At 46.1% G+C, this 7127-nt stretch overlaps 1 pseudogene across 1 annotated transcript; it reads left to right on the forward strand.

Annotated features, from left to right (window-relative positions):
* The first annotated feature begins 211 nt into the window (after positions 1–211).
* On the forward strand, positions 212–6820 carry LOC110290351 (thymosin beta-10 pseudogene; annotated as a pseudogene). Its single transcript, XR_002377426.3, has 3 exons — positions 212–367; positions 1472–1535; positions 6508–6820. The product of XR_002377426.3 is annotated as a thymosin beta-10 pseudogene (transcript).
* Positions 6821–7127: the final 307 nt, after the last annotated feature.

Genomic DNA, 7127 nt, shown 5'->3' on the forward strand with positions numbered 1-7127 from the left:
GTTTGAGGCCCAGGATGCACCGCGCGCTGTAAGGGTTTTCCGGAAAGTCAGCAGAAGGGACATTCCAAGCCTGACTTAGTGCTCAGAAGATTCTTATCTGTCTCTGACTTGAGTGGCTTTCTCAGACCAGAGAAAGAACACCAGCAATCTGAAACGAACTTAATTGGCCTGGACAGTGCCAATAGTAACATGCGTTGCCATGGTAGCTAATGCGCACACTCCTCAATCAATAATGCCGCCTTATCTGCCTTCTAAAGAAAGGATAAATGGAAAAAGGAAGGAAGGAAAGCCACCCGTCCTGCAAAGATGCCCATATCCTTGTGCTGTTACCTTTCTGGATTCTGCCCGTTGCCTGAAAAGCTGACAGGTAATTATTTGGATCCCAAAGAGCAAACAACCCTCACTTGATCACAGGGGCTGCTGGCATCTTGCAAGGAAACTTGCGCTCTGTTTGACCGCTGGAAGGTGGAGGGCATTTTGAGTCACCAGAGAGAATTGGGAGAATTATTCAGAGTCCATTCCTGATGATATAGGTAGTAATTACAGAAGAAGACATGGAAACTCGAAAAGCTCTAAGAAATGAGTGCTGCCTTTAAAGGCGGTGGGAGGGGCTGGGGGGGAAGGTGATCTTATCATATTTTACGGTGGCATTACATGTGGATGCTTTTAAAACTTCTCCGGTGGAAATGATCTGGAATCGGGACTCCATTGAAGATTAAAGGGTTTGGGGCGGGAGAGGGGATGAACTTACTTCTTTGTTTCATTGGTTCGGCTCCAGCCTTTCTCCTTCATAGAAAACAGACACAGGGAAAAAAGCTCTGAGGTCATCGTATGGATGCCCTGAGGGTCAGAACCAGTCTATTCTCTGTGGGGATGGCTGAAGTACTTCTTTCAGGAGATTTTGAAAGAGTTTAAATAATGCAGCTCCCACCACTTCCTCCAGCAGATTTTAGTATTCATGGTCTTGAGCAAAGGCTTTTTTTTTTTTTTGTAACAAAATGGCAGGCAGATAGTGAGTCGCTGGCCGCTGCTCAAATCAGTGAGCTGCAAGCCTTGCTTACTGTTTTAACACATTTGATAGGGACCATGCTAAGAGGTGGTTCCAAGGATGCCACATATCAGGGGCAATTTTAGGTTTTTTTGTTTTTGTTTTTGTTTTTTGAGTAGTGTAAGATTTTGTATTCCCTATTCATATTCTTTTTATTTTATTTTATTTTTTGAGGAGGGTGTGTATGTGCCAATTTGCAGCTGGATGCAGATGTGCATATGTAAGTGCATTCACCTAGCAGCCAGAAGACAATCTTGTACGTCATTCCTCTGGGTATTTTCCGCCTTGGTTTTTTGAGACAGGATTTCTCGTTTGACCTAAAACTTGCCAAGTAGGTTAGGTGGGCTCTGCTTCCTCAAAGTTGTGACTGAAAACTCACACCACCACATAGGGCCTTTTTTTTTTTTTTTTTTTTTTTCATAGGATCTGAAGGGGATCAAACTCTGGTGTTCTGGCTTGCAAGGCAAACGTTGTGAGAGCCAAAAAGGTATGTTTTAAGTTTTAATTACTGTGCCTAAGAGATCCATGGAACAAAAAAAAAACAAAAAACAAAAACAAAAACAAACAAACAAAAAAACTGTTGCTAACCTTTAAGTGTCTTGCCCAAGGACAGATCTTTCCCCGAAATGTTAGAAGCTATTGCTTCTGGGAGAAGACAAGCCACATGCTTCACTCCCCTAAACAAGTTTGTTTGGCTCAACCGTACTGGATGTAGGTGTGAGGTATGTAGGCAGAATGTATGCTTGCCCCTGATTGGATGTAAGTGGGAGGTACACAGACAGGAAGTGCTTCAGGATATATGCTTGCCTCTGATTGGACCTGCTGGGAAAAATCTAACTTTATGGGTTTGTCTTTATAAGCCTCTGCAAAATATATGACTTGTAGACATTTTCTGGGAACCCAGGAATGGACCTGGCTAGAGTCCATCATCTTGGCCAGTATTCAATTAATTGCTTCAAATATGGCTCAAGACTGTGGTAGTGGTCTTACTCTTGCCAGTGGGATTAGCAACGTCGATTGAGTTATCACTTTTTATACTTGGCCCTGTGTCCTAGAGGGAACCATCAAGTAAGCAGCCATCGGATAACTGAGATTATCTTTAAGCCTAGTTAAGGAACACACCCTCAAAGGGAGTCTATGGGTCGGTAAGACTGTTTGAAATTTAGAGGATTGTCCATGTCAAAGCAGGGCCTGTTGTAGGTAGGTACACTGGCTGGCAGGGAGTCCTGAGGGTTCCCAAATAAAGCAAAGATGTGAGTAAAGAGAAGGCATGAGTACCCCTGAGCTGGAGTTACAGAATTCTGCCCCCCCCCAAAAAAAAAAAGAAAAAAAGATATGCAAGACAGACTGTTACACTGCTGATGGGAGATTCTGGGAGAAGAGGAAGGTGAGAAAACTCAGTCAATAACTTGAGAGAGACATGGGGAATAACAAAATAAGCCATGGAGAAGTTTTAAATGGTCCCAGTTCCTAACCCATTCCTTCTTCTGCAAGGATGCCAAAAGTTCAATTCTGGGCCCTGGTGAGATGGTATGTGTTCTTATGTTGGCCATCAATACCTGATGCAGCCTGGGAGAACCTACAGCCTTGACATCACATACCCCAGCTTGGACCAAGTAGCAACATCTGTGAGGAGGAAAGGTCCAGGGGAAAATCTCCTGGACAAGATGTACAGTTTAAGACATCAAATTTCACAGAACACACTTACTTCTTCTTTGGTTATCAGTCTTTATTGGGGCAATAAGCTGATCTGCCTGATGTTTCTATGTGGCAAGACCACAAAGAGTCTATTTCTTGCCCTGGATACAGCCTGGCCTTCACAGACGACCCACTCCTCTGCCAACGGTTGGCTGTGTGACTGACAAAAGGCAGGCAGGGTGCATGAAGTGGTAAGCATTTCCCTTGGGCTGGGCTGGGATCTACAGACTTAGTATGACAGAATTGCCCAAGTCCCTGAGTGAACGAGGCAGGAGCCATAAGTGGCAGCCCTTCCTGGTGGCTCTTTAGAAGGCTCAGTAGCAGGAATGCACATGGGGCATAGCAGCAGATTCTGCATCTACCCCCCACCAACTCCCTTTCCTGACACACTTATTGTACTTCCAGGAAGTATCCCTAAGTTGACCCCTTCTCAAACATCACCAAATAACCATACTTACTCCTGTTTCCCCTGTCCCAACAAGAGCCCGATTGTAGTTAAGAAACATATGTCTTAGCCAGGTGGTGGTGGTACCACCTTTAATCTCAGCACTCAGGAGGCAGAGGCAGGCAGATTTCTGAGTTGAGGCCAGCCTGGTCTACAGAGAGAGTTCCAGGACAGCCAGGGCTATACAGAGAAACCCTGTCTCAAACAAACAAACAAACAAACAAAAACGAAAAACAACAACAACCCAAGAGGCAGCATAGATCCTGAGGGAGCATTGGTGACAGTGATTTCTGTTCGCCTCTTCTCTTAGGATCTGGTTTTCTCTTTGATCAAAAGCAGTAGGGGCAGGCGTTAAGGAGGAAACATCATTAGCATTTTTCTATAACTATCACTGTTAGCATTTCTTCTAGGCACTGCCCCACAGTTACTCAGTTATAGTGAGTTCCTGACTCACTATAAAAGGGGCTGCTTGCCCCTCCTCACTCTCCGCTTCTCTTGCTCTCTTACCATCTTCCTCCTCTGTCCCTTCTCCCCCCACCCCCCACCCATTCCTCTCCACCTCTCTCTCCATGTGCTCATGGCTCTCTACTCCTCTCTTCTCCTCTCACCCCCACCTCCCCTGCTCCCTCAATTCCCCTCCCATGCCCTGAATAAATTTGTTTGTTGAGCCTTTAAGTTCCAAATTCTGCACTCCCAACGGGCACCCCTTTGTAACAGTAGACAGTGGATGGCGGGGTGCATCATAGAGGGAGAGATTTCAGAGTTGAGACTTCTAGAAGAAGCAATTTTACATGTTCTCTAGAATTTCTAGACAAAAAGTTAAATGAACCAAGAAGAAGCACTCTCTTCCCTGTACCTCGAAGACTTCTAACACTGTTCTTTGGCTAAAATTTGATTTTCTTAAACTGTACATACAACTTTTGATCATGTGTTTAAGTAGGCCCATTACTCTGACCCTACCCGAGGAGTCTCTGTTGTTGTCTGAGGATGCTGGAATCAAAACCTACAGGTGGCATGCAGAAAGCTACTCTGCACATGGAAAAATAAAATAACAGATGTGAAGCTAAGCCCTCTCAGGCTCGAGTCATAGAATTTTCATGTGACTGACTTACCTGCTTCTCCAAACCAAAGCCAAAAGTGATGGAAAGATCTCCAAGTTACGGTAACACAGCCTGGTTCTGGAAAACAGGGAAGGGGAAAAGGCACTGTGTTCTCAAAGAATAAAGCCCAGGGGTGAATGGGAAAAATAAATAAATAAAAAAGAAAAGGAAAGAAAGGAAAGGAAAGGTCATGACCGCTTCTAGGTGCAGGACGAAGTTTATTATAAATAAAAGGGATAGCACAGCCAGGGGCAGGAACAGGGATATCTGAGAGAGTCCAGAGTGGACATGACCAAGTTGAGCTGGGCCATGTTGGGAGGGGTGTGAAGGGAGAGGAGAGGGAGGGAACCAGGTGGGGCAGCCAGGAGACCTCCTCCTCCTTTTTTTTTTTTTTTTTTTTTTTTTTGAGTGCTAGCAGATAGGTGAATCTCTCTGAGTGTGAGACCAGTCTGGTCTATATAATATAATATAATCCAGGCCAGCCATGGATACTTAGTGAGATCTTACCTCCATAAACATAAAAGAAAGAAGGGAGGTGAGACACTTTCCCTGTTGAAACAAGAGCCTAGGAAGCTAGTGTCTAGAGTCGTTATTTTAGATACACACCCTCTTATCTCCACCCCCACCCACCCCCATCCCCACTGCTGCTCAACTTGTTCATGTTAGGTTTTTCACTCCCACAGCTCCATCTCTATGCTTGTAGCCCCACCGTTTTGCAAAACAGAGCCTCGTATCCCCTGCTCTCTCCCAGTCTTATTAGGATTCAATGTGGGGATTTAAAACAAAAGCGTGGCATTCGCCGGAAGCCGGGCCTTCTAGTCTCTTTCGCGATTGCTATGTTAATGAATCCGTTGGATGTCACTGTGACCTACAAGTTCCAACAAGGGGGAGAGGGGGCGCGGGGGGGGGGCGGGAATCCTGTATCTGAGCTCCAGATGCATTCCACTGAGGGAAAAAAAAAAAAAAAAAAGCCAAGGATCTGAGAAGACCAAGGGGGATTAGAGGATTTGGGACAAATTCTAAGACCCAGCTCTGAACTGTGAGAAGATGTGACTGGTCACAGCCCCCCTTGTCATTAAGGGTGAGAGATGGCTGGGCAGGCAGTTCTGCATCGCAGGGATTGCTGAAATACAAGCAGCTGAAGAGGAAGTGAGAGGCCCGATGGCAGGGTGACCTCAGTGACAGAAAAGTCACTTCACATTGCTGGGACGGCTCAATGGTAAACATTTCTCCGTCTGAGGTTTGCCCCTAAATAGAAATGCTGACGGTGCGTGTCCAGAGCACACGGTCCTCTCGTGGGGAAGGAGGGCTTCAGGGAATCGGAGAACTTTATCTATTTTCATTCACTAAATTTTTTTAAAGGCTGCAGGATTTGGGAGTCAAAGGTGTATTTGGGCAGTCTCTCATAGATTTTAACTAACTCATTCCTGACCATTAATTTCTAAAGCGGCTCAAGTGTTTGGACTGTCTCCTTGAGGTTCCTCGCACAGAGACCTTCCTGAATATTATAGGCACGAGCCGAAGAGTCAGTGTGGAGTTTCGGCACAGTTCCTAGCTTTGCCTCCATGGCTCCACAAACAAGGCTGAGCCTTCCCACGCTCCAGCACAGCTGAGGAAATTCCCAGGGCTGGTATTCCAGACGTGCGATGTCCGTGGATGTGGGGGGGATCTGGCTATGGGGAACACTACACGGAGGACCGTGCAGATAATAGTCCGAGGCTCTGTGTCTGCTGAAGGGCACAGCCACCCATGGGATGGGCCACTGGAGACTCGTCTTCATAAGCTTTTTGAACAACAGTCACTCTGGCCCTCCATGGCATTTGTCATTCATGAGCTTGTCTCTCTTCCTCTGGATCTTGGAAAACGTTTTATACCTTCGTTTCCTTATGGCGAACGGTCTCCTATCTAGGTTTTTTTTTTGGTGGGGAGTGGGGGGGGGGATGGGAGGAGTTGGCTGAGTCACTGCAGCTGAATACTTACTCTCCCCCCATCTCCGCGCCCCACCCCATTCAGATAAGGTGACTTTGATAATCATCAGGTAGCCGAGGAGGCCAGAGCTCTCTGGTTTATCAGGGCTTAAATGAGTCAACCTGGAAACAGAATCCGTTCTACCGATAAAATACCTTATGGGTATTAGATCCAAAGAAGTTCTGTTATAGAAAACATACAGGTGGGATTTAAAACGTAGAATATCAAAATAAGGTCTCTTGCTGCAGCAACGAGAGTGGGAGCACCCGCAGCGCGAGCTCGGAAGGAGAATCCACGAGTTGTAAGAAAATGGCAGACAAGCCAGACATGGGGGACATCGCCAGCTTTGATAAGGCCAAGCTGAAGAAAACCGAGACGCAGGAGAAGAACACCCTGCCGACCAAAGAGACCATTGAACAGGAAAAGAGGAGTGAAGTCTCCTAAAAAGCCTAGGAAGATTTCCCCACCCCACCCCACCCCACCCCGTCATCTCCAAGACCCCCTCGTGATGTGGAGGAAGAGCCACCTGCAAGATGGACGCGAGCCACAAGCTGCACTGTGAAACCCAGGCACTCGGAGCCAATGCCACCGGCCCGCGGGTCTCTGAAGGGGACCCCTCCACTAATCGGACTGTCAAATTTCACCGGTTTGCCCTGGGATATTATAGAAATTTATTTGTATGATTTATGAAAATAAAAACACCTCATGGCAAAAAAAAAAAAGAATATCAAAGTGTAAATGACCCCACAATGTAGGTCACAATTAGAAAGGACAATATAGTGTTATGACAGGAAAATATGTCAAAATTAATCAGAAGCGGGGTTGGGTATTAGGGCTTATACATATGCACACATACACCCTAGAGTAT

This window comes from Mus caroli, unplaced genomic scaffold (genome assembly GCF_978045245.1).
Source record: "Mus caroli unplaced genomic scaffold, Mus_caroli_1 scaffold_2, whole genome shotgun sequence".
NCBI classification, from domain to species: Eukaryota; Metazoa; Chordata; class Mammalia; order Rodentia; family Muridae; genus Mus; species Mus caroli.